The sequence below is a fragment of the Rhagoletis pomonella genome, unplaced genomic scaffold, assembly GCF_013731165.1.
Source record: "Rhagoletis pomonella isolate Grant_MI unplaced genomic scaffold, Rhpom_1.0 Rhpom_scaffold_00001, whole genome shotgun sequence".
Taxonomy (NCBI): domain Eukaryota; kingdom Metazoa; phylum Arthropoda; class Insecta; order Diptera; family Tephritidae; genus Rhagoletis; species Rhagoletis pomonella.
The window spans coordinates 61,804,127-61,813,558 of NW_023458555.1; the positions used below are offsets into that span (position 1 = coordinate 61,804,127).

Below are 9,432 nucleotides of genomic sequence, written 5' to 3' on the forward strand. Positions count from 1 at the left end.
ATTCAAGGAGCAAAAATAAACACGACCGTTCGTTCCGCCACACTAAGTTATATCTTCCATACCTCTGATTGTTTAGATATGATTTTTTATATATGTATCTCCTCTATCTATGCCTGCTGTGAATATATAAATTTATTCAAATGCAGTAATCTGTTAAAGTAAAATTTTCAGATGCTCATGAAAGGTATGAAGTCTTCGGTATAGCCGAAGACAGCGCTGCTCTTACTTGTTTTAATAATAATCTTTAGCATCTACAATTTAAAGTAAATTTTTTGATAAGAAAATACGAAAGTACCAAATAAATGATAAATACTTTCACCTGAATATTCCACGACACTTAAATAATTGATTACAGTTGAAAAACAAACACTTGCTTTAATGGGTTAATAAGGTATCCAAGGATCTCTTCTATGGGCGCTTGGAGGGCACGTACGAGTGCTGCCCCCGCTGCGATATCAAAATCGTGCTTGGCGACTTCAATGCCAGGGTGAGCAAGGAAGGAATCTTTGGAACCACCGTCGGAAAATTCGGCCTCCACGACGAAACGTCCGACAACGGACTGAGGCTGATCGACTTCGCCGAAACATGGTAGTATGCAGTACTAGGTTCAAGCATAAAAAGATTCATCAAGCTACGTGCCTGTCTCCGGATCGAAAACGAGAAGGCAAATCGATCATGTTGTGATATACGGAAGGCATGCTTCCAGTGCTTTGGACGTACGTACACTCCGAGGTCAAAACATCGACTCGGACCACTATCTTGTTGCAGCCAAGATACGCACCCGCCAAGGAAAGCTTAACGTCGAAAAGCTGCAATCACAACAGAGAGCACTTTCAACAAACTGACATATGCGAGCAGTGGAACCACATTTACCGCTCATTAAGTACCGCGGCCGAAGAAGTAGTCGGATTTCAGCGAGCTCGAAAGAACAACTGGTACGTTGAGGAGTGTCAGGAAACTGCAGAGAAAAAGATGCCGCCTGAAGAGGGAAGCGAGACATATTTGCCGCAATAAGAAGAGAGAGGCCGAAATACGTGAGTGTTACCGCTGAAACACAATGCCGACGCACGACGAACTTTTCGCTGCGAATGTTCGCTGTAAAAATTAAAACACACTGTCGTATATGAGAACGCACACAGCCAAAGCGAACGACGACTTTCGTCCGACGACTGTTCGCAACGATAGACATATTTCTATCGTCGTCGCTGGCGGCAACGGCAAAATACGATCCATTGTGGCCAAATTCTAAATATTCTCAAGTTTTTAAATCGAAAAGGAAAAATAATGTATAAGTTATTGTTAAAAATTAATAATCTTGCTGTTCGTAAAAATTGTATTTTAGTATAAACTATTTTCTAACATTTCCTGTTCTTGTTGAACCATTTATTTGTTATTATATTCCTTTTGTGTTCTCAAAGTTTTCTTTTTTACGTTTGGTCACCCTATCAGCTGACATGTGTACAAGCTGTTTTTGTGGAAGAAAGTAAACATTCCGGCGAACGAACTTAAATTCTTACAATTCTTGTTATTATTGCAAACAAAATGGATATTAATGAAATATTAATAGAAGAAAACAAGAATGTTTGTACGACTTATCGAGCAATGAATACAAAAACGTGTTTAAAAAGGCAGTGATTTGGGAAGAAATCGGCAAATCTGTTTGATTACCGGGTAAGTAAAAATTAAAGGAAGCATTTTGCATTCAATATACTATCGAAGCTATATTTGTAGGCAAATCATGTAAAAACGGTGGAGAGGACTTCGCGACACCTTCAAAAGGCGAAAGCGCACTTCGCAACTTAGCTCCGGCTGCGGCGCACCGAGTCCAACAAAAAAGTGGAAATATTTGCAGACGTTGAATATACAGCTTTACCATTATGAACATGATGTTCATAATTTTAAAAATTTGCACAAGTCGAAAAGTTCTTTGATCCATCTTCAAAAATCTGCAAATCTGTTTCGAAAAGTTCTTTGATACATCTTCAAAAATGTATATCTCTTTAGCACAATTATATTCTCACTTTATAAAAGAAAATTAAAAGTTTGATTGTGCCTAGGGATGTCGGAGAAACATCGATGCATCGAAAATCTTACACTCGATGTATAAATAGTCGATGTATGGATTTTTTGAAATTTCTAGTACATTAAACCGTCATACCTGTTTTTCAATTGTACAAAAAAGAGAGGTGATTTTGACAAATTAATTTAAATGGCTCCAAAAAGTTCCATTTAGAAACATAATTAGCTTAGTTGCAGTAATTTATTTCAAATTTTCTACAATTTTGGTAATAACATACTTTGTAGTGAAACATTATCTGAAAAATCCTATGATGTAATTGTACCATGTCATAAGCAGCTGAATTCGTTGTCGCCGTAGTTGTGTTTTACTAAGCGAAATTTTTGGTCGAAAGTTGCCGCCGTCGTCGCACTACTGTGCGAAAATTCGCCGTTCGTCGGTATTGTGTTTCAACGGTTAGGCGACTTACGGAACGTTTCAAGACCAGGGCGTACTTCTGTAAGAACAACAACGGCGACCTAGTTACCGATGTTCAGAACGTACTTAAATTATGGAGGCCCCTGTCGATGATGACGGAGTCGACGTTCTACCGCCTGACTATGACGTATAGCAATAATGCGGCTGAAAAACAACAAATCTGCTGGAGCTGACAGCCTGACAAGTACGGCCGCGAGGAGTTGATAAGGTGCATGCATCAACTCTTGTGCAGAATATGGTCAGATGAACGCATGCCCGACGACTGGAATTTAAGTGTGCTCTGCCCAATCCACAAGAAAGGTGACCCCGCCGTTCACGCCAACTACCGCGGGATCAGCCTTCTAAGCATAGGTTACAAGGTTTTATCGAGCGTATTGTGGAAAGACTGAGACCCACCGTCAATGAACTGATTGGGCCATATCAGTGTGGCTTTAGACCTGGAAAATCCACCATAGACCAGGTATTCACAATAAGCCAAATCGTGTAAAAGACTCACGAGAAAAGGATCGACACCCACCACCTATTTGTCGACTTTAAAGCCGCTTTCGACAGCACTAAAAGGAGTTGCCTATACGCCGTTATGTCTGAATTTGGCATCCCCGCCAAACTGGTACGGCTGTGTAAAATAACGTTGAGCAATACCACCAGCTAAGTCAGAATTGGGAAAGACCTCTCCGAGCCGTTCGCCACCAAACGAGTTTTCAGACAGGGCGACTCCCTTTCATGACTTCTTTAATCTGATGTTGGAGAAGATAATAAGAGCTCCAGAACTGAACCGCTTAGGATGCCTTATGCCGATGACATATACAGTATATTTTGCTTTGCTGCCTCTATGCTTAAGTGCACATTTAAGATACCTACCCCAAAATGCGCATCAAAAGCATTATTTTTTACATTTATAAGGAAACTGCTCCGATAGATTCATTCAACATACCTGCACATTGGCGATATCTGCCTTAAAAATTGTGCGACTAGTATCAATTATCAATCAAAGTATTACATTTACCTGCACTGGCCCTACAATTACCTAATTGTACAACCTTTTATTTATTTTGCTCATCTCGCAGAACAACGAAAATGGCTATCAATTTATGGAAGTTATATAGATAATTAGATAACATTCGGTAAAAATTTCGCTTGCAGTAATTTCTACATGGTAAGTGCTCCGCCAATATTTGGTTTTATAGGGATTCGGATACCTTCCTCATTGAAGTAGTAAAGAAAATTCTCTTAAGTGCCTTTTTCGGTTACGTGCAGCTAAGCAAAATATACTGTATATCATCGGTAACAAAAACCGCGAAGTCTGTTCTGCCTTTTCCATGTTGGATAGGGAAGCAAAGCGCATGGGTCTGGTGGTAAACGAGGACAAGACGAAGTATCTCCTGTCATCAAACAAACAGTCAGCACATTCGCGCCTTGGCACCCACGTCACTGTTGACAGTTATAATTTCGAGAAATGAGAGAATTTCGTTTACTTGGGAACCAGCATTAAAACCGATAATCAGCATGGAAATCCAACGCAGAATCACTCTTGCCAACAAGTGCTACTTTGGCCTGAGACCGCAATTCAGAAGTAAAGTCCTCTCTCGACGCACGAAAACCACACTCTATAAGTCACTCATCATGTCCGTGCTGGTATATGGCGCAGAAGCATGGGCAATGGCAACATCCGATGAGGCGGCTCTTCGAGTATTCGAAAGAAAATGTGCATTCCAAAACGTCGAAATACAAAGCAGCAGTCCCTTTTATTTCTAAACCTTAGCAGATTGTAATGCCAAATGCACGCAACCACGGTTAGACACTCGTTTTCCCCTAGGCTGCGCAAGTCAGACCTTTTTTTCTAGTACCGTTTAGAAGTAAAAGAGACTGATGCTTTGTCTTTTCAACGTTTTGGAATGCACCCAATGATTTTGCGGAAGATTTACGGGCCTTAACGCGTTGGCGACGGCAAGTACCGCAGACGATGGAACGATGACCTGAATGAGCTTTACAACGACGTGGACATAGTCCTGCGAATTAAAATACCGCGGCTCCACTGGCTTGGTTGGAAAGTATTCAACTCGGAACACGCTGGTGGTAGCAGAGGAAGAGGGAGGCCTCCACTGCGATGGAAAGACCAGGTGGAGAAGGACTTGGCTTCACTTGGCATTTCGAATTGGCGTCCATTGGCACAGAAAGGAAACGACTGACGTGCTTTGCTGAGTGGTTACTGCGCCAAATAAGAAGAAGATTATGTATGTATGCAACTATTATCATGTTTTTGTTAATCATGGTTTTCGTTCTTCATATTTATTGTTTATCGTTTAAATAAAACAGATGCCACGAGATTCGAAACGCGAACATTTCGCCTTTTTACCCCATCGGCCGAAGCATCCCCACCGAGCAAACAAAATTCATAGGAATTTGGCGCATACAAAATTTAATAAAACATTTTATTTTTAATATTTTTATTGAACTTTGTACCACGATTGTTTATTAGGAAAAATTGAAAAAGCAACAAAGTCTAAGCGGTAGAAGTTTTAGCACTATTTCGGAGATCACCACATCTCCTCGTCAGACTTATTTTTTCTAAACTTCAGCAGGGAACCTAATAAAACATTTTAATTTGTTTTTGGTATATGATCTGTATTGATTTATTGGTTAATAAACTCATAAAATTGAAATAACTATACTGTATCTAAATCAAATATTTACTGCAATCATTCCATTTTAGAAACACAATTTACACAACAAAGTCTAAGCGGTAGAAGTTATAGCACTATTTCGGAGATCACCATATCTCCTCATCAGACTTCTTTTTTCTAAACTTCAGCAGGGAACCTAATAAAACATTTTAATTTGTTTTTGGTATATGAACTGCATTGATTTATTGGTTAATAAACTGTCATAAAAATGAAATAACTATACTGTATCTAAATCAAATACTTACTGCAATCATTCCATTTTAGAAACACAATTTATTTTTGCTTTTCGAAAACTTAAGTTTCTTAGTTTATCCTTCTGATTCTATTGAAACAGACACAGATAAATGCAATTATTATAATTTTAGTACATAAAACAATAATACAGCAAACAGCTAAAAATGCGTGGACACCAGCACCCGGATTCCAACTTTTGTTATCGCTAAAATGCTAAAATCTGCTAAAACGCTTAAGATAAAATTTTATCCTAATTTTTGGCGAACTCCAAAGATCGCGATTCTGTCCACCCTGTCGCTAAAATTTGCTTAGCCTAAATTTTAGTACTTTATTCGGCCGCCAGGAGCGCTGTGCAGCAACGGCAGCTGTCAAATTTTGTTTTGATTTTAAGGTACGACCGCACTGGGCGACGCGACACTGCAGCGGCACTACGCGACACGGCGCGACACTTTTTGGTATACCGCACTGAAACTGCAGCGGCGCGACACTTCGCTGCATTTTTTTTTTATTTATTTGCGTCAAAACATTCAAACAAGATGGATGCCAGTGACGCTGATGTAATGTTAATGCCTTTTATTTTTATTTTCCTTGGCGAATTCTCCTCAAATGTTATGTTTCTTTACATAAAATTTTCTTCTTGAATGAAATGCATCTGAATATTCACTTACAATTCGAAATCAATTTCAAGTTAAAAATATAGTACGAAATGTTATGTCGCTCCGCTGGGTATACCACACTATGCGGCACCGGAACTGCGCGACACCACGCGACGCGACATTTTTGCCTAGTTGGTCAACTTTGCCGCGCAGCGTCGCGTCGCGTAGCTCCGCTGCAGCGTAGTGCGGTATGCTCCATATGAATCCATGCAGAGAATATTTTCCGCGCTGTGTAGTGTCGTGTCGCGTCGCCCAGTGCGGTCGTACCTTTAATAGTGAAAATAAGAGTAAGTAGAACTTTTCAATAATTTTGACCGATTTATTATAAATTCATATAACTTATTAATAAAACTAATAAAGTACAATCAAAGAGTTTGGGATTGCAAATTAAATAAAGTGTTTGTAAAGTGATAACAAGTCGGTTAATTAAGCATTTTGTTGCAACCATAAATACAAAAAACTGCTGTAATACTATTCATGAAAACCAGCAATAAATATAAAACTTAATTCACTATGCAAGCCGCTTCTTAAGTTGCTAGCCATTATTTACTAAACCACACACCCAATCGTTTCTTGGAAGGACTATGGTCATATTTTATGAACAATGGTGTGGTTACTGCAAAATGGTTACGGCCAATTTCCCGGCAAGTTATTCTGGAACTACATTGCCTGAAAATACGAGCACGAAAACTTCTTTGTACACGATTTTCGAATTTACCGCGTGAAATTAAAATTCGTTCCTATCCAACTTTTTTCTGTTTCCATCCTTCACCGTCTTCAATGGCTCCTCCACACGCGTTTAGTTTCTAAGCAAGATGGTTCCACTGCTCCAGCAAATGCCTGCACCCGGTGTCATTCACGAATTTAAAAAAAAAGAACCTTAACGATTTCAGTTACGAGAAAATCTTTTCCATAACTGTCATGAGAGAATTCCCTGTATTTTTCCAAATATTGAACAAGCTCATTTGTCACCCTTCTGCTGCTGCAGTTTTCGATTTTTAATATGAATTACAACAATTTTTATTTAATCGAGTATTTTGTTGATTTATTTTTTAGCACCGAATATTTGTCGTCGTCAAATTTGCAGGCTTTTAAGCGAAAAAGAAGTATTTTTAGCGATGGAAAAAACGCTGGAATCGCCATTTTAGCTGTTTGAGCTGTCAAAAACAGTTCACTCGCTTTATCCGGATTCATTTTGTTCATCGCTAAAATTTGTCAAAAAATGTGCCAAAAATGGCGATTTTTAGAGTTGCATTTTCATGATAGAATCCCGAAAATCGCTGAAAATTGCTAAAATTAATTTAGCACTTTTTGGCGTTGGAGTTTTAGCGATAGCGAATGTTGGAATCCGGGTGCAGTTAAATATTTTCTTTAGCTTATATTTAAAATACGTATAGAAATGCAGTAATTGAAATGTTTTCGTTTATGTATGTTTGTATATACATACAAGCAATTAATAAAATATGAGAAATCTTCTGACACTACGACATCATGGCGTATGTATATATTTATAAATATTTAAAAGAATTCATATGTTGCACATACTACTTTGTATTGTATATAAATTTTGTATAAAGTTCCGAAAAATAGTTTTAATTTAAGGATTTCTCTAGTTCCAATGTATACCGTAGCTTCTTAAAAGATAATAAATACGTACATATGGATATGTGTATGTGTTTGTGTATTTACGAGTAGTAAAAAAATACTTAAAAGGCACTTTTTTAAAGCGTGGTTATGGTTGAAATATTGGTTTTCATTTATTGCTTCAGATGTCGAATGTGTGATGTCATCCACAGTTTCGTTGGAAATATTCCTGCTTCCTGTGCATTTGCCGAATCCTATGTATTGACGAATACAATTGTTCTGTATTTAACATGACTAACTTCAGTGAGCAGTGGCTGTATTAATGTTTTTGAAGTCTTGCGTTTGAGTGGTACTTCGTAGTACCTCAATCCATCTGTGCATAAAACAAAGATGTTTTATTGAAGAGAGGATATATAAGGGACTACTTACCGATTATAAGTGTGCACACTTTCAGCACGGAAGAAGTAAACATGATTCTTAAATGATAATTTGAAAACAAATTCCTTTTGAACCGCGTCTTGGTGACCTGGCGGGCCAACAGAGTATCCCAATAACGGTAAACTAGCCAGCGCAAATTCGTCCTGATAGCTTTTGTAGAAGTACAAGCAGAACGAAGTAAAGACGACCCATAATTTTTGCCAACCGGAACTATTTTTGAATTTACGCAGCAAATATCCGGACAGTTGGTTTTCGGCGGATATTAGATGATCGCCCAAACCGACGGTTGCGCCACGATGCCAACAAACGTGTAGAGCAGTGTTGCTGCGCGAGGGTGGCGTTTTGTGTTGTAAATTTTGTTGCTGTTGATGCAGTTGTTGCGCGGTCAAGCCGTTCGTCAAACCGCAGAGATCGAGACCCTCTTCCGATGAGCCTGCCGAAGTTAACAAAAAAATAAAAAGTCATAAACAAAACTCTTTCAAATACCATAGACGAACATTGGATTAGGTTTTTTGACCGTTCCTACTAAGGCGTATATCACTATCATACACCTCGCGTAGGAATTATTCTTATTCGTCAGAAAAAAAAAAATCACATTGAAGGTACTCATCTTCAAAGTTAAATATCTCTGCCGTTAGTTAAGCTATTTAGGTTAAACTAAAAATATCTAGAACACCAATACTTTTGCCTTATGCCACCAATAAAAATGTATATCAAATAACTACCCTGCAAAAAATTTTTTCAGAGTATTCTGAATCGTAAAGAAATTTTAACGAATTCGGAGAGATCCCATCCGATTTTTTTCCGAATTTTCTAAAATGAAATAAATTACGCACACTTCCATTCTTTTACGAAATTTCGGAAGAAAATCGGTGAAGAAATGAAAAAATGCTGCTATGTGAAGAATTTCTTGCAGACTTTTTTCGGAATTTTCTTTATTTTTCGTACAGAAATTTCTTTACGAGTTCGTGTCAACCACTTCATATAATTTTCTTTGAAGATTCGGAAAAAAATCGTTACAGAAATCAGATACTCCTAAAGATTTCGTTAAGATTTCGGGAACTTTGGTTTGCAGGGAAAATTCTGAAAAAAGTCTGCAAGAAATTCTTCACATAGCAGCATTATTTTCATTTCTTCACCGATTTTCTTCCGAAATTTCGTAAAAGAATGGAAGTGTGCGTAATTTATTTCATTTTAGAAAATTCGGAAAAAAATCGGATGGGATCTTTCCGAATTCGTTAAAATTTCTTTACGATTCAGAATACTCTGAAAAAATGGTTTGCAGGGTTGTTGCTCTGAAACTCAAACAATGTAAAGAAACTAAATTTTTCGAAATCAAATA

The 9,432-nt window shown here is 38.0% G+C and overlaps 1 long non-coding RNA gene across 1 annotated transcript; it reads right to left on the reverse strand.

Moving 5' to 3' along the window:
• Nucleotides 1-5,431: 5,431 nt before the first annotated feature.
• On the reverse strand, nucleotides 5,432-8,828 carry LOC118747060. Its single transcript, XR_004993919.1, has 2 exons — nucleotides 8,082-8,828; nucleotides 5,432-8,025 (listed from the first exon to the last, which is right to left on the reverse strand). It is a non-coding gene; the product is annotated as an uncharacterized LOC118747060 (long non-coding RNA).
• Nucleotides 8,829-9,432: the final 604 nt, after the last annotated feature.